Source organism: Serinus canaria, chromosome 10 (assembly GCF_022539315.1).
Source record: "Serinus canaria isolate serCan28SL12 chromosome 10, serCan2020, whole genome shotgun sequence".
NCBI lineage: Eukaryota > Metazoa > Chordata > Aves > Passeriformes > Fringillidae > Serinus > Serinus canaria.
Window position 1 is genome coordinate 2,259,658 of NC_066324.1, and position 26,856 is coordinate 2,286,513.

General features: G+C 41.5%; 2 protein-coding genes across 4 annotated transcripts in view; both read left to right on the forward strand.

Moving 5' to 3' along the window:
* Positions 1-26,856, forward strand: part of RPL4 (ribosomal protein L4) — a 342,845-nt gene that overhangs the window by 75,404 nt on the left and 240,585 nt on the right. The gene's annotated exons all lie outside the window — the stretch shown is intronic.
* The window catches only part of MEGF11 (multiple EGF like domains 11), a 254,555-nt gene continuing 235,903 nt past the window's right edge, over positions 8,205-26,856 (forward strand). Inside the window, exon 1 of one of the 3 annotated variants that reach the window (XM_050978234.1) lies at positions 8,205-8,220. The gene's annotated coding sequence lies outside the window, so the exon portion shown is untranslated. Of the gene's footprint in view, positions 8,221-9,265; positions 9,296-26,856 lie in introns of those variants that run through there. The other 2 variants (XM_030228390.2, XR_007778325.1) reach the window with 2 other exon arrangements.

Here is a 26,856-nt window from a genome sequence, read left to right on the forward strand (position 1 = left end):
TTATTTCCTTATATGATTTTTTTGCCTATATTTTATCAAGTCATCTTCTTCTATTCAGGCCTGATTTCAGACAATAGGAATACAAAGTGGAAAAATCCTTTCTAAAAGAGACTGTAGCTTTTTATCTATTAAAGCATCTTTCTGTATCCCAACACATTTTTATCTCAGCCTACTTTTCAGCTTCTCCTGTTGATTTGATCCAATGGAATGACATGCAGGGGTGACTTAGATGAAAGCTACACCTGAAAAGGGTGTGTGCTCAGAGCTGAGGAACCTTACTGAAGCTGCCTTCCTCATTATCCAGCAAAGTCCTCTTGCAGCTCTGGATTCTGATTGCAGACCATGCCATATTAAAGCAAAGGCCAGCTGCAGCTGTTGCCTCCCACTGAAAACACAGAAGGAGTTGGTATTTTACTAAGCTATCACCACTGGACATCACAACAGAATAGGATGGATAAAAATGATGGATTTTATATTCTTGCTTTTCTAAATATCATGCTGTCCAAGCATTTATGTATGTGATGTTCTATTTTTTCATCATTGCAAGAAAAAAACCAACCAAACCATAACTTGCAGTTTTGAAAAGGAAACTACAGCTAGCATTAAATATTCTTGAACAACATCAGTGTATTAAATTCTGGCACAGTTTGCATAAAGAGACTGTGTGGCAATTTGTAAGAGCATGTGAAATAGACATGTTAACATGAGTAGTCAGGTGTAACTTGTTCCTTGCCACGGTAGTAAAATCAGTGATTCCCAGACTTTCTCATCTGTCAAATACTTGCCAGCCCTCAGGACTCCTGCACAGACCCCCAGACCCCCTCAATGTCAGTGGCTGTTGCAAACAGAATAAAGAAAGGCTCATTATGATTTCACAAATAAAGTTTGGAAACCACCAGACATAGTGATGGCTTTGGCTCCCTGCAGCTCCACACTCCTGTGGCTCTGGGCTGTTGCTGTGACTCCAGGGAATGGCAGGGTAAGCTTGTGGTGGAATATGATGATAACAACAGTTTGCTACTGAGCACAGCCCCTTTTGCTTGCCTTGGAGAGACACTGGCCCAGGAAGGTCAGCAGGTTGTTTGCTTCCTGCTGAGCTAATTGGCAGGGTGACAGCCACTGCCTGCCAAGCTCATGTATTTGTTTAATCTCTGCTGGTTGGGGATATAAACCACCAACAAACAAAAGAGGCCTTCTTTAAAAGAGCTGATTTAGAGCTGGGTGAAGATGGGTTCTCCCCTTAAACCCCAGCGTGTCAGTAGTAGCTGCTCTGGATCTGCACAAATAACACCCAAGCTCACTTTGGATCAATTCAGTAGGAGGAGGGGGCTACTATTGATCTTGATATAATATGAAGAGTAATCAGGATCAGGTAGATTTGGCATCTGTAGTTTTGTATTTAAAAGCTGATGCTGCTCATAAGTGCAAGATTGAACGGATTGTAGGAGAGACGAGGAGCTTCCTGAGCTGATTTAAGATGCACCAAGCTGCTGTATAAAGGACATGTGCAAGGCCCAAGGGAGTCAGTGCAAAGAATCTTGTTAATGTTTATGGGCTTTTGATCAAGTCCTAAAGACAGACTCAAGAGCTGAGATGTTTTGACTTTGAAACAAAGGCCCTGGTGCAATTATATAATTTCTATTATTCTCTTTAAACTGGTGTGTGTTATTCATCATTCTGATCAGAACTCGCTTTGTATCTCTGTCCTATTTCTGGTTTGATGATTGTGATAAACTTGGTAACCTTTTGCAGGCTGCGAAGTTGTACACTTCCTTCAGATCCTCTGTTAGGCTTGTGAAAGTGCTTTTTAAATTTTAAAGGACAGAATTTGTGTTTGTTTTTGCCAATTAGGGATTACCAGGGGCTAATCTTATTCTACAACTATAGGAATGATTGTGATAAACTTAGTGACCCTTTTCAGCCTGAAAGATGTACACTCCTTCATTTAGATTGTCAAAGTGCCTTTTGAGTTTTAAAGGGCAAAATTTATGAGTTTTTTTTTAATTTCACCAGTTTGAGATTATTAAGGTCTAGTGGTATTCTAAAAATACAACTTCTAGTACAGCTTCATCTTTGCCTCTTTCAGAAATTTGCATCCTCTACATTTGTATGGAATATACCTGTTGCTGCCATCTCCCTTTGACAGAGGGCTAGCTCTTTGGTATCCTCAGGATTTGCAGGTTTTAATTAGAATGGATTTATGTTGATTAGAGTTGATGGGATTGAAATGCCATGTAGTTATTAATTTCCTAGTTTTAATTTTGCTACTTAGTCATACGTTACCAAAAATATCTTGGAAATGTGTTTTTTTCCCTTGTAAAGTGGCAAACCAGAGAAATAAATGCATCTCGGCAGGCTGTCATTTTGAGTACAACTCCTGCTAGATCCTGACTTAGAATTCTGTGAATGACTATAGAGCTGGATGAAAATGAAAAGAAATACCTGCAGCCAAGTTTTCTTAGATTTTCTTTGAAAACAGGAATGAACTTTCAGGAATTTCTGCTAGGATTTGTTTGGTTTCTTTTTTGCATGTAAATGTCAATGAACATAATTCTTTGACATTCCAAAATTTCAAAATGTCCATTTTAATTTTCATCTCTGTAGCACGTGCAAAACAAACAGTTTCTGGGCAGAAGTCAATATTATCCAGCACCTGGAATGCTGTTTCCATGTTTGCAGGGAGGAAAGTGAGGCATGAAATAATGTGTGGTCCAGTCCAAGGGTCATTACAATCAGTCTAAAGTGCATCCTCAGATCTCACTGCTACAGGATAAGGTGTTGTGCTGGGGGACTGGCTTTGCAGGCAGCTCATCTCTGCAGTGATGAATAAAAGCAGTAACAAAATTTCCAGAGCAGATAAAAATTCAAATGCTCCTCTTTCCTAAGGTCTCATGCTGAGCCCATTGCAGATGAAGAGAGGAGACCACAGCACTGAGATACACAGGTGGCAGAATTTTGGACTGGGAATGCAAACTCTGGCTTTTGCAGAGAAGGGGTTCAGTGCAGAGAATGTTTATATTCAGTGCTGGCATTCAACTAGTTCCTAAAACTTCAGGGTAAAAATTTCTGCAGAAATCGATCCTAAAGATAAATTCACAGCTTCTTTCAGCTTCTCTCTTCTTTCTGTAATCAAACCCATTCCTCACGGAGTACAAGAGCAGTGAACTCAAAATTTCTTTTGATAAAAGCAGGGCTGAGCAGCATCGTTTCACAATGTGTCCAAATAATGCCAATTGCTCTAACATTACATTTCCTGCAGATTTAAGTTCTCTCCTTAATATTCTATCTATCTGGAGACAGCTGTTTAAAGAAAACAGGTAAGCTTGATTATAAATTTGCCCCAGCATGTTTAGAAGTATTTGTAAATAAGATCTGAATGAATCTATCCTATGGACTTCTTCCAGAATACCAAGCTCCAACTTTGGTCTGCTTCAGTCCATATTTTAAGTCTATTTCTGGTTTGCTATCACTTGGAAGTTTGGTCAGCTTTCTCCAAATGGGAATTTTCTGAGGGAGAGCAGCTCTGGGTTCCATTGTGAAGGAGCAGAACTTTGCATTGGTGTAGGCAGATGGAGAGAATCAGGATTCTTCTTTAGCTCCTGGGCCTATGCCCCTTTTTTGGTCTGTACTTGCTCAAGGCTGTTCCAGCCTTTGGGTTTAGGTGGAGGTGAAAGAGAAATTTAGAGATACAAACTCAGGAGATGGGGAATTTTCAAATAATTGACTCAACCACAAATGCAGCTGATAATGTTCAACCTGTAAATGCCTGGTTGGTGTTGGAAAGTTGGGAATTGGTTGGGTTTCTCCCATAGCCTTGATTCCACCTTAGGCAGTACTAGGAGGGATGTCCTGCAGACACACAGCAACACAGCAGGTAAATTGTCCTTTCAGAACCAGGAGGTGAAGGTGTGCTTGGAAGCTATTGGTTTCTTGCTTCAGTTGCAGTGTGAATTTTCTGGATAAAATAAAAAAAATCTCATCTTGCAGTTATCCACATAGGAATTTGCACTAAAAAGCCAACACTTGCAGTCTGACCTATATGGCATTGCTGTTAATTATGTATTAAATATGCTGCTTTTCCTATTTTTTCATTGGGAGGGGCCTCTTGGCTTCTCAGTTCATTTGCATTACTCTCATTAACATTAATAAGAATTTAGGTGTTACAGAGTGATAGTCAATCTATTTTGATATCATTCCCCAATACTTACCAGGGTCATGTGCTCCAAATTAAGGCAGAATGTCATTCTGGATACCAGGGTGTACTTGGGATCCTGCTTCCTACAGAATTACACCCTGAAGCTCCTGAAGCCAACCAGGATTCCATGGAGCTCTCTTACATGCTCAGGCCATTCTGATCCATCCAAAGAGCTGATGTGTTCATGCAACAAAGCTGTCACAGCCTTGCTGCAGCACAGAGTTCCACTCATCCCTTTTGTGGGAGGTTGGTCTCTTACCCAGTGTCCTTTATCATAAAAAGAGTAATAGCTGTGTGCAACTGGATTTCTCTGTTGTTTTTGTTAGTGGATCAAATTCCTCCCTGAAATAACCAGCTACAGTTCAGCTGAATGAAAACCATGGCTTCATTTGCATAATTGCATAATTATTTACTTCAGCCTTACCAAATTCTTTGTTTATTTTTAAGTTTACATCATGCTAAGCAGAAAATAATGTCATGCCCTGGAGCAGTGCAGAAACCATGATTAAGAGAAGTAGCAGACACTAAGAATGATGGTCATACACACAGGATTAAGAGTGGAATTTGAGTTCCTATAGGTCAAGATTTACACAAACCACTTGGTCACTGGCCAGTTCTTAACTCATTTTGAGTGTCCTTTTTATTAGGATTGGAGAGCAGACTTAAAAGCTGTGTTAATGAAAAAAACAATTGGCATGATTGAACCAGGCCCTAAATGCCTAGTGTCCGTTGGAATTAGATGGACAATTCCTGTATATTTTGCTACTGTAATGCAGGATTAATGTTTTCTGATCATGTTTTCATTACTTGTTCTCTGAGAGCACTGAGACAATTTGAGTGAATCTTTGTATTTGTAATGGGTCCATCATGTGGGAAAAGATAAATGAATGTGATTCTTGCTGTCCTTATTTGGAGAGATCAGGGATGGATTGGGAAAGTCAAACAAAACCTGTGCAGAACTGGCTCTAGTTCAGACTGTATTTTCTACACTGCCTACAACTAATATGTTTGTATTTGATTTGGACACTTTGTATTGGTAAAAGGGAGTCAGGCATAAATGAGGCCAACACTATTATTCAGTGTTATTAATGATGTTGTCTACTCTTAGTTCCTCAAAAACTAGAAAACTAATAAATTTTACATATTGGAAAAAAAATCACAGATAAATCAAACAAATACATAAATTCTTTAAAGTATTTAATATGTGTTAAGAGGACAGGATGATGAATTCAATATTGAAAACCAATATCAAGTTTACAATTATGTACCATTTATCATCACTGATTGCACAGACAGAGTATTATTGTGGGGAACAGAATGATGCATAAAGTAAAACCCTGGTTGGTTTTCTAAAAAAAAAAACAAGTTAAAATTCATGTTATGTCTGAAAAGCTTTGTTTTTCTTTTTCAGGCATTATTTTCAATAGTAATTGTTCATTCAGACACAAATGATGCATATTTAATTTCTTGGGCTTTGATATTAACAGTATAATAATTTTCCAGTGTTGATAACTTGTGCTTTTACAAACACCAGCAGGATTCAGTTTGCTGTTGTTTCTTGAGGCCCGATTTCCCCTTTAAGCAAAAAGAACATATGGAAAATGAAAAAGTGGAGAGGAACTAGTTTTGAATTGGACATGTAGAAGCAAGCAAATGAAAGCAGCAAAATGCTCTTGAAAGGTGAATGGTCTTTGAAGAGAAAACGTGTACAAGTGGCTGGTTTTACTCAGCAGATCTTTTCAAAGGGTAAAATTCTGCCTCCCCAAAAGTCAACAGCAGAACTTGCAGTGACTTCAGTGTTTTCAAACTCCTGTTGTCTGAGTGAAGGACATACCTGCTCACCTTTATGAAAGAGCTGCTCTTCTTTAAAGTCCTGTTACCCAGCTGAGCTCTGGGAGAGGGAAATGAATTCTTCTCTGGCTCACACTTTATCAGCAGAATTATTAAGCAGTTTTCTCTGCAGAGTCACTCTTGTAATACACTCCTGACTTTTTCCCCCCCTTTTTTTTCAAATTCTTTTCTCATTTTCATGTTGGTGCTCAGGTTTCTTGGGGATAACCAGCTATCATTTCACCAAACTGAAGCTGTGCACTCATAACTGAGAGTTATTTTGTCCTTCAGAATCTCAACAACTCAATCTGATTTATGAAAGAATCTGGCTAAGTTTGAAGATTCAGCTGGAGTTTACAGAGTTATAACTCTAGTCTAGACTCATTGAGTCAACAATAATAAGAAAGAAGCCAAACTGTCTTTTTATATATCTTTTTTGTAAACTACACATTTTAAAAACAGAAGCACTGAACTAGAACCAGTGTGCTGCAATCTAGAGCTGTTTGTACTGAATGTCTTTTAGAAGGGAGTTGCATTTAAATAGACACCAAGAAGAAATGAGTATTCCAGTAGTCAGCCTCAAATGGAGAAGCATCCATAGCCACATTCATTGGCACTTACTGACATCTACGCCCCTGCAAGCAGACAACCATAGTGCAGAGAATGCCAGAACTTTCCATGGGAAATTACTGAGCTGGATGGAATTTTATATGAGCAAGTAGAGTGGGGCTGAATGCTTTGCCTCAAATATCTGTCAGAAGTCATATAGCAGAATGTAATATCTTGGGTTTCATTGGTGTCCAGAGAACTCATAGTTTGACAGACCACTTCTTTGGAAAGTTTTACAGAGAACACTGAAAGACCAAGGAAAAAAAATTGTCGCAGCAGGCTTGCCTAATTCATTTTAAGCAGTCTGGTTCAGTCTCTGTGCATTTCTTACCATTTAAAAAGGAAAATCAGGGATGCTAAATAGTTCCCCAAATGGAAACTGGTGACAAAACTGAGTTCTAAACAATGCCATCACTATAGAGCAACTGGTGGTTTTTAATATTCTTAGACAAACAACAAAACCTAATTATCTTTATTTATTCAATAAATCAAGTTCAAATTTGATCTATTGAATTGTATTAAATATTGCAAATAATTTAATAAATGAACACGATTGCTAATTTATTATTGATATTCATCATTAGGATTTTGCTAAAAGAATAATTTAAAACAGGTGGAGAAAGGCAGTGAGGAATTCACCTCAGGTACCAGTATTGCTGCAGAACCTGCTTAGGTTGCCTTAGCCATGGGTAATGAAGAAAAATAGCTTGTGGAGCCAGGGAGGGAGCAGAACTGGGCCTGGAAAAGAGGTAGGAAAGGAGCAATCTCTCCAGCAGCTGCTCCAGCGCCCAGGGGTTCTCCACTGCCCTATGCTGTTGGCTCAGGGGGGTGCTGCAAGGTCTCAGGAATGCTGCAAACCAGCACAGCCAGGCAAGGCAAGGCTGGGAACCTGGGGGCATGAAAGCAGTGCTGGAGTGAAGGACTTTTTTGGGAGGCTGGGAGGTTGCAGGGAGTCCCTTATGGAGCCAGTGTACCAGTCCTGGCCCAAAGGATGTCCTTTTTGAAACACTGCCATCACCTGCAGTCATGCACTGGCGCGTGACCAAGAAACACACAGTGCAGGACAAAGGATTTTGGCAGCCTCATATGGACATAAAATACTGTACAATGTGGGGATTCATCGTGTGGCAGCGGTGACAAAAAAAGTTCTATTAATCCTTTTGGTCTTTTATCCAAAAGGGACTTGGTCTTGTGTTTCTTGCGTACTGAGATGTTAAAAAAGCAGGATCACAGCCAATATTGTTATTCTAATTAGAATATAATCAGTAATAGTACCTAACACAAGTAGAGCATTTAATCTTGAAAAGCCTGTGCAAGCATAAGATTGCTGGCTAAGAGCTAAGTTAGTGCAGCTGTTCAAATCACCTGTCATGATCCTTTTGGTCTAATGATTTTAATCATTATGCATTTGTAACTTCTGGTACATCTTTCAGGAAGAAAATGACAACTGTGGGGTGCAACTCATTCCCTGGCTGATGCCTGCCTGAGCATGCAGTGGCACTGAGCCACCCGAGAGCAGCAGCGATGCAGTCGATGTGACAGTGCAAGGGCAGATGCTCTGGACGGTAGAGGATGCTAGAGAAGAGGTAAATTTTCCACGGCGCTTTTCCCCATTAGCATCCCCTGAACCTCGCGTGGTATCAGCTCGAGCCAGCGTCTCCCCGTGCAGGGGCTGCTTTAGGCTCTGCGAGCTGCGTGTGCCTGCCCGTGTGTGCCCGCTCCTCCAGCTGCGTGAGTGCCTCTACTTGCACACCCGGCACCTTGAAGTGGGTCCAGAAGTTTGCATGATCTCCCTCTAAGCAATCCGCGGAAGGAGATCGCGGTGTTTCAGCTGCAGGAGGCAGGGAGCCGTGCTTTCCCCCCATCTCCTGCCTCTGCTGAGCCACCAAGTGTTTCTGCCTCTGCTACAGTTTGCTTCCTCATTCGCACACGTTCGGGCGGCAACGTTGGGATGCCTGAGTGGCAGTCTGATTCTTTGTCCTTCTAGGCTATTGAATGTATTTTAATTGAATCGGGCAGAGAAAAAACCCCAAAATACATGCACAAAGCCCGAGGCATCAGGACTAGATCCCCCTTCCTCGAAACAACAAACGGTTAAATAAATAACGAGATGCCAAACCAACCATCACCAAACGAATAAGCCAAAAATCAGCGCCAGCGCCGCAGGAAACGGGAAAGTTTCTGCGCTCTGAAGCTGGTACCGCACGTCAAAGCGAGAATCCAGGGGGAGGGGAGGGGAGCGGAGCGCAGCCTCAGCCCAGCGCCTGCGAGAGCCGGGGATTCGCTGGTACGCCCAGCCCTGCATCCCGGAGCGACTGCCCGAGAGATGCTGCTGTGACTTGGTTCAGCGCTGGGAAAAGAACGGCTCCGAGCCCCCACCCCCGTCTCCTCCCGCCCTCCTCTTCCTTCCCCCTCCCCCGGGTCCTGCGGGGAGGCGGGTTTAAGGTGGGTCGTGTGGCCGCGGTAACTTTCCTAACAGAGCCAAAGAGGCGCCCGGAGTCCCCCGCAGCAGCATCGCCCGCCCGTCCTGGGCAGCGGCACCGGCGCGGTGCCCCCGTGCGAGCGGCCCCGGCTCGGCCGAGGCAGCTCGGGCTCCGCTCGCCGCATCCCGCCGCCGTCCCTCGCCGCAGCCCCGCGGAGCCGGACCCGGGTCCCGCCGAGGTAAGTGCGAGTCGGGGCAAGTGCTGGGCGCTGCCGGGGACGCGGCATCGGAGCCCCGTGCCCGCAGCTGCGGCTCCCCACGCCCCGTTTGTTCCTGGCTCTGCTGCGGGGTAAGGAGCATCCTCTGCACCCCCGGGTGCAAGGGGCGAAGCCCCTGCCCTGCTCCTCCGGGAACTGCCCGGGCAGCCAGGACGAGCCGGGGGGAGGCAGTCTCTCTCCAGTCCCTTGCCTCAATCTTTGCATTCTCGTTGGTGCTTTTGGAAGTGCTGAGCTAGGAGATGTGTGCGTGGGTGAGATCTTACGGCTGTGTTAGGACTTTCCCCTATCAGCGCTTCTCTCAGAAGCCGCTTCCTGCCCCCCGCGTGGTTTACTGGGGTGTTGAATCGGCACGAACTTTCTTTTGGTTGCAGGAGATAGATTTGGTCCCCTCGTGTCCCCGCGTGTCCCCATCCTCGGGCTGCTGCGCCGCGCGGGCGAGCGGACTCGGGCTGGCGCCTCTCTGCTCGGATTTTAGTGGCTGTAGTGGCTTCCCTTGCGTGTACCTGCCGGGGCTTCTGGTGGGAGAAGGTGTTTGGGGCAGGGAGAAGTTGTAGGATGCAGTATGTAAGCGACACCTGCGTTTCTAGAACCTGGGAAGGGGGTGGAATCTCACTCTCACTGGTGCTACTCGCTGCTGCCAAACATTGCCTTCTATTGCCTAGGCAGGACTCTGGCCACGCTGCCAGATGGTTCCTAACAAAGAGAGAAGTTTGGCAGTGTCAGGACATCGGCTCCCAAACGCAGCGCTCAGCGGCGGTCCTCAGGGACAGCGCACAGCTCAGGTGCCTGTGTTTGTCTGTGCCGGTTACTCAGCGCAAGCACGGGGCACCTGATTGATCCCGAGGGATGGGCAGGGCATCAGTAGCTGGGAAACCAAGGCAGCCATCGCTCCTCGTTAAATAAATCTCCTGTGATCACTGCTCGCTGGGCTTAGCCCGTCCTCCCCCCACTCCGGAAGAAAGTCCGGAGTTAACTAAAAGGAAGGCTACAATTCATGTCTTCATTGCCCCCTGACTTAGAACAGAAGTATGTAACACATAAATTAGCCAGAATGGAGCAGCCTGTTTGCCTTCCACGACCTGTCAGATGGGGGAGATCCCACCCCCTGTCATGCTCAGTCCTGTATTTTGTAATAGAAATCTCAGGGTTAGGTGACTGGAGGTTATGTCTCAATTTCACATCATTGGGCTAAGGAAATCTGAGAAGATTTATGCTGGGATATCCAAGTCTGAGTCAGAATCCTTTCCATGCTTAGATGTCTCCTAGAATACATCCAGAGCTTTGCTGTCCCTCTTGCTGTTTGGACCTTCCTCCCATGTCTACTTTGTTATTAAATCCCACAAATCTTCCTTCTCAGAGTAGTTAGTGCCTGCTGGAAGGATTCTTTCAGGTCTATTGCCTTGGTTATAGTGCTGCTAAATAAAGGTGACCAAACCAACTGAACAGCCTCACCACAGGGCTGGATTTCAGCCAGTCTTTTATAGAGCATGGATCTGTTCTTGTTTATGAACAAGTTGATGTTCATAGGCCCTTCTCTGGAGTCTCTTAAAGTTGGTGTGGGACACCTGAAATTGTCTTCGATGAGGTTAATAAATGCTAATAAGCCTGTGTGAAATATGTTTGCAAAATCAGTTTCAAGGCTTATTTGTCAGTAACAACCTATGGAGGGTTCTTCAGTGTTTAAACTCTTGAGTTCAGTTTTATTGCTGCTTCTTGTTGATACCTGAGTAAATTTGTTACAGAATTGCAAGAGTTTTATGGTGAAAGTGTTTCAACATATGAAACACTGAAAATGGTCATATGGCCATGATCTCTTTTTCAAAACGGTCTCAGTCTTGTCTTTATTTCCAGTCACTCCCAGTCACCTACTTAAAAAAATTCTGTCATTTTAGTTAAAAAACCCAAATTGGCTGATGTTAAATACTCACTGGTAGGCTGCATTACGTTGCTCCAGCTTTTTACTTATGGAAAGGCCTGATTGGATCTCTTGGTTTTTTTAAAAGTTAAATATAAATTAATTGTCCAAAGAATCAAACAGAAGCCAACAGTCCCTTTTAAGAAGTCCCATATTTACAGGGAATGAGGCACTCAGCTATTTTCACTTTGAACAATCCATCGTGCTTTAAACACCAGGCAGCAGAATTAATATTTAAGCAAATGCATACAGCAAAACTATAAATCACTGCAAACAGTTAATTATATTGGAGCTGTGAAAATACCTTCGAGTACAGTCTGAAATAGCATAAACTATTTCTCTCTAGCATGATCACAATTCTTGCAAACCTTTTATCCTTGTATGTGAAATCATTTCTAATTCTGTGTTCCCGCAAAGCATGTGCTTGGTTATTGTTTTCAAAACCATGTGGTTTGGGTTACTATTTGAATATAATATTTATGATACTGCTTAGGTTGTTCAGCTTAAAAAGGGAAGTGCTGCATACCATTGCATATTAAAAAGCTTCCATGTAATTACTACTTTTTGCAGTACTGCTGTGCAAATCTCTGGGTCAGGAATTTAAATGGAGATTTTACAGAGTTCACAGTTACTTTATATAAAAACCATAAGTCTCCTTCTAGAAACATGGGGGCTGCAGGCACTGGGGAGTGTGGAGTGTGATGCCTGCACTGGTTTTTACCTTTTTCTTATTGCAGCATCTATGCTTGCCATTGGCCTTTGTGTACTCCCAGGTGCATAGAGTGTGGTTGGGCTCCCCCAAGCCATCATCTGTTGGTCCCTTTTGAGTCTGAATTACCTATTTACACATTTACTGTCATATTATCATCTTATCCAAATATATCTATTCTGCTTGCACCTTGCAGAGGAGTGCATGACATGGGAGGCACTTCCACTGCCCCTCTCTGCCTTGCCTATCCATGCAAAGGAACCTGTGAGGCTGCAAGAGGCAGAGTCTGTTGCCAGTTCAAAGCCAAAGTCCCTGGGAGGTTTTTCAGGGATGGTGATGGTAAAGACCATCCTGTAGATGCCTGTAGGATTCAGGTCTCACAATCCCCTTCATTCCCCAGGGTATCCTGCCTTCTGCTCCACCAGAATTCCATTGTCCTGGGAGACACACATTGGATCTGGTGCCCAATGCAGATATCTTGGTTTTCCTCATGTGTCTCCAAAAGCACTTGGGATCCCTGTAAAGCCACAGCATCCTGCCCTATCTCACATTTACAAAAAAATGGCTAATATGTAACACCCTGTATCAATGAAATAGTTACAATTACCATTGTGAACAAACGTGTTCCTCCCAGAAGGGCTCGTTCAGATGTTAATGGAAAAGACAGAAAAAAGTCTCCCTCATTGTTCCATGCCCTGCAGACTGACCATGCTGCCAGACCCACCCATGTGCTCCTTTGCACAAAACTGATTGAAACCTCAGTGGAGAAGTTCTGTATGTTAAAGAGTGAGACATGAAAAAGCTTGTAGAAATTAAAAGAGCCAGTCTCAGAGGAGACAAATCCCAGACAGAATCAGTTTGAGATTGCCAGAAGAGTTCAGCTATATGACACTTCTCTGTGAATCCTGTGAGTAATGTACAATCGATGTGTGCAGGTAGAGAGGAGGAATTTTGTTAAAGGGTTTGTAGAATGTGACCGTTACCTTATGAATTACAGATAAAGTACCAAATTCATGAAGAGACAATATCCCACACCGCTGTGAAGATCAGACTCAGTAGCTGTGAGAGTGGGTGCAGCCCAGAGAATCTGAGGCATTCAGTCAAGATGACCAAACACAAGTGCAGAATTCTCTAGGATGAGTGTGTTTACAAACACTTGGATCTGACCAGTAGAGCTCAGCCCTCCAGGCAGGTTCTCTAGTCTGGCTGCTGCTCTAAAGGGAAGCTATTGAAATTTGTATGAAAGCTTCTTTCTGAGCGAGGTAGAGAGGTACAAGATGAAGGTCAGCACTTAGCCCGCTCACAGAAATGCAGCAGGAATGAAGAGCTCACCCAACTCACACCAGATTGCAAACAAGAGCAGAACTTTAGGGCTCACTTTTCCCTTTGCAGTAAGAACTAGCACTGAGAATTTCTCCTGGTACCAGCCTGAGAACAAAGGCTAATGAATGAATGAATGAATAGGCAGGAGGCTGAAATGAGATTCACTGCTAAACATGTGCTCTGCCTGGAGGAGGAGTAAGAGAGAGTAGCTGAGTAAAAATAATTCTGTGTTCTAACTTCACATAGTTCATTTTCTAGTTCTTTTTTCACCAAAAACATTTCATAAGGGCTAATAGTCACTCCGAAAAATATTTTAAAGGGTCAAAAAGGCACCATAAAACTTGCCAGAATAAGACAGCTGACAGGTTGCCCAAGTGAGGAATTTGTACACAAGTTTGTGTTGTTTTTTTGTGGGGTTTTTTTGTTTTTTTTTCCCTTAGTCTGTTTTATTTTTGGTTTTTATTCTTTTGATATTTAACTAGTAGATATGAGTGAAAATAGGTTCAGGTTCTCCTAAGCTCAGATATTCAGAAGTTTTCCTTAGCCTTTTATCTTGGATTCCTTGTTAAGATCTAGACTTTTGCTAACCTCCTGCTTTATCACAAGTTTTACAGAACTTAATTTTTTGCAAGGTTTATGGAGTGTTGTGAACACATGAAAATCTGATTTCTCTGGAACACAGATAGTGGGAAAAAGCTATAGAGAAATGATCAGGTGGAGTATTGGAATTCACAGTGGCTTCCTAAAGGGGCCAAACCAGAAAGGGAAATTACCAGCTTTAAAGCTTTTTAAAGAGCTTTGAAGGTAAAGGATATAACCTATTTCTGTAGACTGTAGGGATGGATGAGGTGTTTTGGGAGCATATTCTACTTTTTTTTTATATGTTTGAATCTTTAACACTCACATCTGGTTTTGAGACAATTACTCGAATAGTAAAAACCATTGTGTGGCCTTTGCTGTTTTAAGAGCCTTTAAAGCTTTTTAGAGGTTTTGATACAAATATTTTTTTACCAGTATAAAACATGCTGGTGCACTGATATAAATCCAGTGTAAGCATGAGGAGAATCAAGTTCTTTATCATGCTTTTAAAATCTACCAAGTGAGGGAAGCATGGATGATTTGTAAGTAGTCAACTGGCATATGGTACCATTATGATAACATCATGTTCACAGCACTTTCCAGATTGATATACAACCTTTCTAAAATAAGCTCTGCAGAAAAATAAAGAAGAATGTAAAGTCATTTAGCAGCCAGCCCGCTGTTGGCACAGCACAGGACACTGGGAGGTGACTTCTCTGACACTCAGTGTGTCACGTGAGTAGTGCATCACAGTCTAGTACCTCCTGCCAGGAGTCACTCCACAAAAGTGCCCCTGCCCCCAGTGTGCTGGGGCTGCTTCCTGCTCTCTGAGTGCACCAGGAAATGCTGCTTTCATTCTCATTCCACAGCCCTGGCCAAGTCGTGGGGCTAGCACAAGCTATGGAATTTGTTTCTCAGGAGGAAGCCCAGAGTTAAGCCCTTTGTTAGCAGTGGAAAGAGAGAGGCTGGGCTTACCTGGGGATGGAGACTGAATTATCCTCTAGTTCTGGAAGGAAATATCCAGACTGAGGTGGAAACAGTCTTGTTGACCTGCTGTGTCATTTATGGTTCTCGAGGAACAGGAAAACTATAAATATTCTTAGAAGCAGGAGCCTTGACAAGACAAACTGCAGCAATGTTTCACTTTTCAAAGAGCTTTTATCTACTTGCCACAGCTAGCTTAATTCTGTTAAAGAATTAAGACAATAATACTTTATTGTAGCATAAATTTTACTTTTGTTTGCCTTCATTTAAATGCACAAGCTGTAAATATCATTTTAAAGAAGTGCTGGCTGATTAATTTGAACTTGTATTAACTTCTCTGTGTTAAAATGGATATGGCAAATCAAAACCATTAAGGTCATAACACCTTCCATATTCCTCAGACTGAGGAAAAATATCTGATGTAGCAATGTTCTTCACCCCTTCTCAACTTCTAATTTCTTTTCCCTTGCAAATTCCATGTAGCCATTTTATCAACCAAACAGGACCAGTCAGTTGTTCTATAGATACAAATCAGGCATCAAAAAATGTAATTCTTGGTGTTCTTAAGCAATGTTTTCAACAAACACCGTGTGACTGGTCATGCCCTGAAACTCCGAGGAGACAGGAGTATTTATTTGCAAAGGATTGGGGTTTTGGAGGCTTGTTTTGGCAGGGGATTTCACCTTTAGGACGAGTTGCCTTCTGGACATTACACCTGTTCCCTTCCTCCATGAGGGTCTAAGTAGTCCTTGGTCCTGCTGGTCCTGCCCAGGCCAGGCATCCAAGTTTTGTACTTCAGTTTGGAGAGATGGATCCCACCCTTTCATAATAATGCCTGGTTTTCATTTTACTTGTGAAGAAAGACTAAAAACCTTATGATAAATGAATAAATGAACAAATTTGAAAAATTATCATTTGTAACTCTGAGCTTCAGTTTAGACTTGATGAGTTTTGATAGCTGTAGTGTTCCAGAATGACAGAGCTGAGCATATAGCAAGTAGGAGCAATGGTTTTGCTGTTTTTCTTTAAGCTTTCCCTGATGATTTCTGGATGTAACCCTAACTAATGGAGGTAATCTTTCAGCTGGAAATGTCATTGCACTGAGTTATGTTGAACTTGTTTTGAGGAGCAGAGTACAGTAACTGCAGTCACTGACCAGAACTACTGGTAATAACTTTGCCAGAACACTGCCAAATACTTGAAAATTAAATACTCCAACAAATCAGTTTTCTTTGGTGGTGCTGAGTGTAAATTACCTCAGGAAGTCCTTTTGGGTTAGATTCTTTAGTGCCACTATAGTGTCTTAAATTATGTGTTATATGTTGGACAGGGAAGACATCAGTAGCCTATAGGATGTGTTAATAGTAATTAAGGATTAATTAGATGGAGTCTGTGCAGTGAGGGCTACTGGGAATGTCACCAAAATGACAAGAGTGGTGAATTATACTTATTAAATTATATTTATTATTATTTATTTATATAATTTATTAAATTATATTTACAAAATAGTCATTTATAATAAGTACTGGTGTTCAAATATACAGAAAGATTTGTGAGCTGAACATGGAAGGAGACTCATTTGCAGTGCCTGTTGCAGGAGAGGGTCCATCCACTTGTTACCCAGCACTGGGTTATGAATTCTGCAGGGCAGAAATTGTGATTTATGGGAACTGAGGTCTGTGCAATGACAAAATACCATCTGCTGCTTGTGGTCAGAAGGTAGCAAATGAGTGAATGCAGTAGGTGTTCTTAACAGTTGAGGCAGATGCTACATCCATTCCAATCCACAGGAATCTGGAAAGTTTTATTTTTCTTACTGTATTTTGATTTATATTGTACCACACTGGCTCATGGAGATGTAAGTAAAATTTATTTCTCAAAATATGTTCCGTGGGATTGTTTGTGGATGATCTGAGCCCAGCCTGGAAACTGAGCTTGTTCCTCTTGCTCTTATCTGTAAGATGCAAAAAATGTGGGAAATCTGAATAAGGGGCAAACGATGTTAAACAGAAAGGCAATGGGAAATATCCTGGCAGGCAGAGGTGTGTGGGCAGGAAGGACACAGAAAGTCACTTATATATAGAAAAAAGTGAGAAAAAGAAGCACAATTCAGAAAATAAACAAGAAGGGACAAAGAGACAACTAAATAAAATTCAGTAACAGATTAAAGGCTCACTCAGAATCACTGACTTGAGAATGTGAAGTGAGGAATCAGATCTGTGTGTGGTGTGCAAAAGCCTTTTGCCTGACAAAGAGAGAAATAATTATCAGGATGCTGCTGCACTGAGTAGTGTCCAGCATCTAACACTGATGGTTTCTAGACAATCCAAGCATCCTCCCAATTCTTTGCGAGTGGGTTTCTCCCCTGCTCTCCTATTGTCCTGCAGGTCTTTTGCCTTATCCTCCCCAGCCTTCTTTTAGGCTTTCTTAAGGAGCAAGTTTCCCACTTGAGGGACAGCTTGGTAGAGCATTAACCAGAGGAGAATTTTAGGGTCTATGTTCCCCTCGTAGTACAGAGCTAAGGTTGGGGTTTTCTTTTGCATGCAGGCATTGAAAGGCAGGAGATCTACTTAAAATAATGTGCACTGGAAGCTGAATATAAACTCGTAGTTCTGTTGACTTTTGTGAGAGAAACATGTTTGCACAGGTACTCTGAATGGAACAGGCTCTGGTGCTCACACACAGCCCAGCACTGAGCAGGCTGCTGAAGGGGAATATCCTCAGCTTGCAGGGGTGCTGCTGGGATGTAAATGCTGGGGACATAGCCTGGTGTATTTAGCCAAAGGGATATGGAAATGTTGGGCTCTGAATATTCTGTGCTGCTGAACTGTGCTTGAAGCAGCACCCAAAGAGGGAAGGACTGGTGTGTCTGTGCTGCTTTTCCTCCTGCTGATGGAACATGGGCTCACTTTGGCCATTGCTTGGTTTTGCCATTGCCAACAGGCAGCACAACGCCTGAGTTAGTGCTGGATTTACTTCAGTGAATCCATTTGGGAACCATGGAATCATAGAATATTCTGAATTAGAAGTGACCCACAAGGATAATTGAAGTCTGACTCCTGGCCCTGCACAGGGCACCCCAAGAATCCCCCATGCTCCTGAGATCTTTGGCTCTCTTTACAGAAAAGTTACTTTTTCAAATTTAAAAGCATCTTCTTCCCATTTTTCATGGTGCTTGCATACCACTCATTTGTTCCACTGGGTGGCAAAAATAAGAAGTTCTGTGAAGTCTTCAGTCCTGCATTAGAGCTCTGGAGAAGAAATGGTGCAAATAAATGTGCATAAAAATAGCCCTGTTAGGAGGGAGGGGTGAGCTTGGCTCCTTGTGTGAGAGGATGAGCACATCTGCTCTCCTGAATCATCCTGGGGAGCAGTGTGAGGAATGCAGCCTTTAGAAGTTGTGTCCCTTCAGGTAAATGCTCCAGGCACAGGCAGAAAGATGTTAGAGCAGATGTGGTCCCTGTTCAGGCCATCTGACCCAGCCAGGAGAGAGCAGTGCTGCAGTGTTTGCATTTCACACTGAACCCCAGCTGCCAGCTGGACTCTTCCCAGCTAAAATCTTGGACATCTGTGTAGGAATTCAAAGAAGTCTTGTGTTGCATGTTGCCTGTCATACAAGAAAAAAAAATACTTTGATACAAGTATTTTCTTATATTAGCACAGTAGCTTGTCATTCATTATGTAGGAATTAATAAGGAACAAAAAATTCTTCTTGTCTAGCTAAAGCTAGTTATTCCAAGGGATGGGAACTGAGGATAAGGTGGTCTTGTGCCATTCCTCTTTCTACTGTAATATTTTCAATTGCACATGAGATTTCAATCTATACAATGTAAGCCAAGAGCATATCCTGTGTTGCTCACTGGTCTGTTTAACACACTTTAGAAGTTTGTTGTGTGAAGGACAACACTTTTGGTTGTTTAAAGCCTCTCTCAAACTGTGTTTCAAACCAAGTCTATGATGGTGGGAAGTGCTGGCAGCTGAGATATTCAACTGCACTGAAGCCTTGTGTTCTCTGAAGATGAGATTTTCAGAGATATGTGGGACAGTGAGTATTTAAGGACACACAGTTTCTTTACATAAAATATAGAGGCTTTCATTCTGCTTGAGAACCCTGAGCACTTTAGTAAATTTGATATTAAGCAATAAATGTTACAATGAATGTTGTTTATTTGATAAACCTAGTGCCAGAAAAAGTGATTTGTTACAGGATCAGGAAAGGAGGAGCCTGTCCTTGGCTGTCAAGGGCTGCCTCTAATACCAGTGCTTTCTATTTTTTGGGCATACTAATGCTCCTGATATTTTTTTAAATCTTAACATATTTGTAGAGTGCTCCAAGATCCTGTGCAAAGTTCTTGGGAGAACTGTAGGCATCCCTGGGCAAATTAGTCCTGCATTAGCTATAGATCAGTCTGCTCTGCTCATTTCTCTTAATTTTATGGAGGTGACTGCTGCCAGTTGCTGCTAAGTCCAAAGCCAAGTAGTTCTGTTCCAGTTTGTTGTTGTATTTTGTGCATTATTGGATGATCATTGTTTCATTCCAGAAGATCTGATTGTTTTCTCAGCTATCTGAAGTCTGCTTGAAAATAGAACTTGATATCTAAACAAAATTTTCTTTTCTGATAAAATCATATTGGATTTCCCTTTTAATTTCTAATCAAGCAGAAGCTTTCATAGAAAAAAATATTGTGAGCAGGAGAAACACTTCAAAGAAACTATTTAATCTTAGGTCATCTGTGGCAGCACTGATTCCACTCCAAATGCCCAGAAGATGAACACAAACACAAAATAATACTAATTATTTAAAATATTGCTTGCTGTGATAGAACTGTGAGACACACATCTCTTTTCTTCTGCTGGGACAGGATCTGGCTTTGAACCAGAGTTTGATGTCAGGTGTCTGTTGCTTCAGCTTTTCTAACATTTGTAAGTCATTAACAGCCTCACTGAAAGCCAGCTGAAGTTAATGAGTGTATTTCAAAGCACTCAGAATTTGGACCTAAATAAATAGGCACTATGCTGGTAAATGCTACTCAGTGTCTTTAAAATATATTTAAATTAAATAGGATTCTTTTGCCTAATTTCGAAACCAAAACAAAACGCAAACTATCCCCTCACAGTGAAACAGCTTGTTTTAAAAATCATCATATAATGGAACTCCTAAATGCATTTCTAAATATGTAAATTCTGTTAAAGTCACATTTATGTTCCCTTAGTCAAGCCACTTCCTGATGATATGTGCTGTGCTAATCAATATCCAAATAGAAAGAAATTGAACTTGCAAATGATGAGGCACTCCTTGGGTTTCTCCACTTGCTCCCTAAAGCTTCACGTCAAACACAGTAGACAAATCTTCACATCTAAATAATTCATCTGCAAATGGTGGGAACAAGAGGAGAGGAATAAAAAGACAACGTTGTTCCATGCTAAAATACAATAATGCATTAAAATTAATCAATTTCCTCCTGCTGGGGAACAATCATTTAGAAAACATTTTAATTACCAAAACTGAATAATGGGATCAGTGTTTTTGAGAAGGTTGGATTCACCCTACTGAGCACTGGAGAATCCTCTTCACAGGAGCCCATAAAAATATTGCTGTTTTCAAGTTGCTGCTTTCAATCATGATACTTCTGGGGAGAAATTGGATTTTTTCACAGCAGCTTTTAAGGAAAACGTGGAGTGGACAGCAGGCCTGTGTTAACTGTTCTGTGCCCAGAGCTTGCCTTGCATGTGCTCCTGTACTTCTCTTTCTTTTGGATGAGAATTTATTGTGCATTGCTTAACACATATCTAAAGTCCAATGTTCAAGCCAAAGTTTGTAAAGTTGTAAAAATACCATTCTTCTATCTATATTCAGCCTCACAAGGAAGGAAATGTGCAGCCACTCCAGTCCCTTGTCTTGGCTGACAGTGGTGTTCCAGGAGAATGGTTATGGTTATTCCATTAGGGATAATGACTTTGGACTTGAGAATTTGCCATGGAAGAACCTGCTTTTCCCTTTGATGCAGGAGGATCTTGGTCTCCAGCTCTGATTTCCTGGGCATTTTTCAGAGATCTGAATGTTAGAGATGTAAGTCTCTAATTTTAGAACATGTGGTGACTCCCAAGGAATAGCCACTATCTGGCCATCTGGGGAAGCTGGAGGAGACTGTAACAAAAAATGTGTTTGTAGCAGTAGTTTCTGCCCATGGATGGGGTATTTTTGTCTAAAACAGTTTATGTCACTTATAATTTTTTTTCCTATCAAACTGTGGAAGTTTGGTTTTGCCATAAACATGGCATGGCAGGCACAGAGTCACATTTACCAACAGGTGCCCAAAGAAGCTGTGGCTGCCCCTGGGTCCCTGGAAGTGCCTCAGGCCAGGCTGGACAGGGCTTGGAGCAGCCTGGGATAGTGGAAGGTGTCCCTGCCTATGGGACAGGACGGGCTTTAAGGTCCCTTCCCAGCCAAACCATTCCAGGATTCTCTGATGTGATTCTATGAAGTCCCACAGCTGAGGGGATGGGAAGGGTCTCAAGGAATCCATTTCACAGGAAGGTGACAGAAAATTGTGCATGGGGTGTTTGTAGTGAGAGCAGGTGAGAACTGGGATCAGAGTCAGTGCCACTCGTGGGAGGGGCACAGGGCTTGGCAGGGCTGTCCCGGAGCTTTTATTCCACAGCTAAAGACGCTGGTCAGCAAAATGATGAAATAAAGGGTACCTGGGTACCTGCTGAAGAGTGAGTCACCTGAAAGATGAGTTTGCTGAAGCTGCCCTGCTCAGATTCCAGGATCATTTACACTGACTGGGGTCTTCAGTGTGTGCTCAGGGTAAGCTTCCATCTCAACACTTTGCTGAATCAGGATATTAAGTTTGCAAAGAAAATTAAAATAGATTCACTGAGAATGATGTAAATCTTTATGCTCACAGTAGGGCACAGAAGCAAAGTGAATATCCTGGTAATAAAAGTACCTTGTAACTCGTGCAATGAACAAAGTTCCCAGAATGGTTATTACATGCTGTATTTTCTGTTTTGGATTATTGAAATAGAATTACTGAGAATTAAATTGTATAAAAGGCATTTTCTTTTTTATTTTCATAATTATTCTTTCATCCACATAAAACTTTTTTCTATCTTGAAATAGTCTTGGTTGGTACTGAAAATTGCTGTAGCATAAGTAAAACCAGTCTAATTGAGATTCATAAATCCACTTTTTAACAAGTACAATTAGGAATAGTTATTAGAGACCAGCTGGAAAACATTAGGGATGAAAATTTACCATAGGAGTTTTTTTATGTGTTTGAGACATTATTTGATACCAAAACCTAAATTAGATCACCAGAGAAATGAACCTGCTATTTGAAATCTAATTTGTACACAGAAAGTTAATTCTGAATATTCCAATTGGTAAAAATTTTTGTGATTAGGTCTTGTTAAACTGCCTATTTTTAATGGAAGTCTGACTTTCACAATGCTTTTCCTATAATTAAAATTTGAGAAGCAGCAACTTGATTATATTGAGTGCATTTATGTCCAGTGGCTGTGTAATAAACTTTGGTGCAAGTCAATTCTATTATCTATTATGATTTTTGGAAATAGAGAAGTTTATTGGGCCTAATTCCAACCCAGCTCAATTCAAAGGAATTGTTCAGTTGGTGTGGCTGGGATGAGCATTTTAGGAACCCAAGCACAGGGTTTTAAACAAATTCACATCCAGCCACTTCAGTATCTATGACTCACATTTTAAAATTCTGTTAAGTAAAAGAGCTCTTGAGAAAATATATTTATTCCTTAAGAATTTAACAAATAATTCATGTTGGTTATGTAAAATGCTCAATCACAATCAATAGAGGAAATTATGGAAAATCCATTCTCAACTTTTGTTTGAGTTTTCACTTTCCTCCTGTTGCAATTCAGGTTTTATTTGGAAAGTGCTGTTGCCACAAAGAAAGAATGCTTTTAGCCTAATTGAACTGAGTGTCTTTAAGCAACTTCTCATCAGTCAACTCTGAGGCGTTTTTTCTTATTTGTGGTTAATTGTATTTCCCTCCTGGAAAATGGGACAAATCAATGTAAAAGCAAGAAGATAATTATTAATTTTTTAGGATAGATAGGTAAGTCATGTTAGCTATAATAAGGCATCTGTGAACAATCCAAATCAAGGACATAAATTCACTGCAGTCAAATGTTTTATACCATTGATAAATTTGACACGTTTATTACTCATCTAATTAAATTGTGCATGCAGAGCAGGCAGGAACCAACAATGTATGCAGATGTCACATGGATATTTAGTACACTGCTGATTAAGATCAGCTCGTTTACATCACACTGGGCTGATTTGTTATGATCAAACAAAACATGTTCAACAGAAAAGACAATGATTGAGCCAAATTCCACTCTCTGGAAGTTGGAGACTCAGCGGTTTTACCAGGCTCTTGTGGGTAAAATTAGCAGGAAAAGAGGGCAGGAGCAGGCAGATGTTCTCTTGCAGCACTTGTTTGGCTGGGAATGCTCTGGGAGCCCACAGGAGATGTGGCTGCACCTGTGGGACACCCTGCACTGGGCTGGGGACAGTTCCTGGACAGATGTAGGGACGTGTGGTATTCCTGTGGCCACAGTGCCCCAGGACTTGGGAGATGAGAGCTTGGGGAAGCTGCTGAGGAAAGCCAAACTGTCCATGGCTTGAGACTTTGTGTTCTACTGAGACAACAGCAGAACTCTCTGAGCTCCCATGGTGTTTGCACAGATCCCAGTCCCCACTCGGGGGCTCGTTGTTCATCTGCCCTTCCAATGCCTGCAGCAACAATCAACTCAGTCCCTTAGCAGCAGGAACTGGGCTTTCCCTTTCTGTCAGCCCCCTCCTATAACCCATTCCATTGTGAGGCAAAGTGAAGGGAAGGAGCATCCCTGCCTCCTCCTTGAAAAGGCTTCCAAGGTTTGCTGTCAGCAAAGGGAGGCCAAGGTGGGTGTTCTTGAGCTGGGTTTTGTCTCTCTGCCTGTATAACTCAGCTCAAGCCATGGCCTGAGTGACATCCAGCTCTCAGGAACGGAGGGTGCACCCAGCAAGGATTTTGTAATCAATATTTTTCTACCCAACTTTATGAACTGAGTTATCATCTCAAAAGGTGATTTTATTTGTTAAGTAATCAAACTGGCTTGTATTCAGTCCAGAGCCATTTGTATTGGGCAATTAATTACCACTTTTTATGCCTCCCAAATTTACTTTTGAAAGAATTGCATTGCCAGGGGCTTTCTATTTCTGGCAAGACTAGAGTAGTGCCAGGATTGGGGTGCACACATCCATATGTGTCAAATCCCTGCAGTAGCCCACTTGTTTTATCATGGAATCCTGTGAAGGCAGTTAGCACAAGGATAAATACCAGGGAAAACCTGTGCTTGCCAATAATGGAAAGCAGAGATGTGAAGACTTTGCTCATCATCTGGCTGGAACTCCAGAAAGCAGAATTCTAAATGTGGAGATTTTCTGATTCCCAGCCCTTGAGTCTCTAGTTTTTGGCACTGACTGAATCAGAGAGAATTTGAGACCTGGACTGGGACTGTTGAGGATTTGTAACACGAAAAGTGGCATTTGGGAATTCCATGTGTGAATGGGCAGATCCAGGGTGCTTTCCAGGGATCTCTTAGCTCAGAACCACCAGAACTATAGACCAGGAAATAGGATGGAAATGATCTAGATGACAGATCTATGTTTAAGAAGAATAATCACAGCTTTCAGACCATTTGGAGGTAAAAGCAATCATTTCTAGGGGCTTTTTTTGTTTCCTACTCTCAGAACTGTCAAGGAATCTAGTAGGATTTCAGGCCTTTTATTACTTTGAGCTTTGACTTCTTGAGAGTGTGGGGGTCTGCTTGGTTCACTGGACTGTCTAAAACAAGAATCTTCCTTTCTGGCCCTGCAGCCAGGAGGAGACAAGGAGATTGCTGATAAGAAGTTGATAATGCTTTAGTTTATACTAGTATGTTCTTTTAGAGCTAAAAAGCTGATGTAATTCAGCAGAGACACCATTAACTTCAGCAAATTTAAAGCACTTCTGTAAGAGAGCATGAAACTCATCCCATGATTTGATTTTGCTGCTGTATTTTCAATCTGGTTAGGGAATAACTCAATAACATTTTCCAGTCAGCTCCAAATTAAATGCAGAATCTTTGTTCTTCAACTGAATAACTTCTAACTTAGAAATAGCCAGAAATATCCTTCCCTGAACATCCTGTACCTGGAGGAAATGCTGTGCCTTGTACAAGGAATGGAGTTTTGGCCACTGGTAAAAGCATGTCCTATGGCTTTGTCTCAGAAAATACATTCATTTTCATCTGAAACTCTGCCATTACTCCTCTTAATTCACTTCCTTACAGAACTTACAAAGCACTTTAGGTGTTTCTAGGTTTTAGCTTGTATTTTAACCTCTTTTTAGTACAAATTCCCAGCCTATTCCTGCAGGTTTATCAAAAGAAGTTGTACATATTCCTATACTGTTTATGTTTCCAAGTACTCCCCCTTTAAAATTTAGATTTTTGTCCTGGTCTACTTTGGTGATTTTATTGCCTCTGAATTCTTCAGTGGTGCAGAGGAAATGAGCATTTAGGACAAAAATAATTAAGGGACCTTAAAGGCACTATTCCAGTTGCTTTAGGTGTAAGATTGCAGGTGGAAACATGTCATTACTGAAGGTCCTCCTCTTCTCTGGAGCTACAATTTTTTTCCCCTGACACTGCTTTCATTTTATTACAAACTTTATCTTGATAATCAAATCCAACCCAGTACAAGACATGAGGTCTCTTCTTGCTGTGGCCAAGTTCACATACATAATTCCTTTTAATACAGCAGCACATCAAGAGGAAAAGGCACCACTTGGTGCTCTCAAAACCTCAGCCTCAATATTAAAAACCACATTCCTGGAGCAGTTGTACATGGATCTGTCTGGTGTCAGAACATGGAAAAGCACATTTTTCAGTCATTTAAAATACATCAGTCAAACTGTGTCTGAGTGTACCTGCTGGCTTCATTGACCCTCATGTTTTTAAGAAACAACTGATTATTTGGATGTAAATGTAGAACTGACTGACAAGATGAGCACTTCTGATTTACATCATTTACAGTTTCCTTTGAAAATGAGGACACACTTTGTAGGCATAACTTACACTGAATTATCCTTAAACCATCTGCTGGAACATTGGAATACTTTGAGTGATGCTTTTCTGGTCATCATTAGGAAATATTTCAAATTGAAATCTTCCATTATGGGAGAGAAATCTTCAGGAAAATTACACTCTTGTAAGTTCTTAAAGTAATTAGAAGGACTGTTCTCAGATCTGTGAGCAGGGGAGTTTGGGGAGAAAATAGGGGATAGAAGCACACCTGCATTTACATATAACAGAAATTCTGTGTATATATATAAAATAGATTATTCAGTAGATTTTATTTTCTGGAGTTTTGATTCCATGATGCTCCCTTTATTTGGTTAAAGAAAGGCCAATTTTCTCATATTGCTGAAAAAACTGTTCATAGTAGGTATATGCATTTAGGTATAGATGGTACAATGAACCTGACAGCAATTGGAATATCAGCAGCTTTCTGTAGATTTTGGGGTCAGCATTCAGTTGCAGGATTAATGTAAAATCATGTCTTTTTTCTAAGCATATAACAGAATAAAAAACCCATATTACACCAGTACCTAAAAGTTATAATTACCACAGGAGACCTTACCATAAACAGTAGGAATTTTCTGGGTTTTGAAGGCTTCTAAACTTCTGTGTGAGGAGCTGATGACCTTTGCAGTGTGCTTTTCTCAAGTAGCAGAGAAAGGTAAATTTGCCCATGACAACTTCCAGTCGTTTCAGATCATAGGGAGAGTATTTCTCAAATTTATATGACAAAGTTGGGCTGAGATCATGAAAATGTTTCTCTGCTTACCAAAAGCTCCTTGTTTGAAGCTGCTAATGGTGCAGTGCTAAAGCCTCAAGTTTTCTCTCAGTGTCCCCTGCACACTCAGGAGGTTCTGTAGAGCC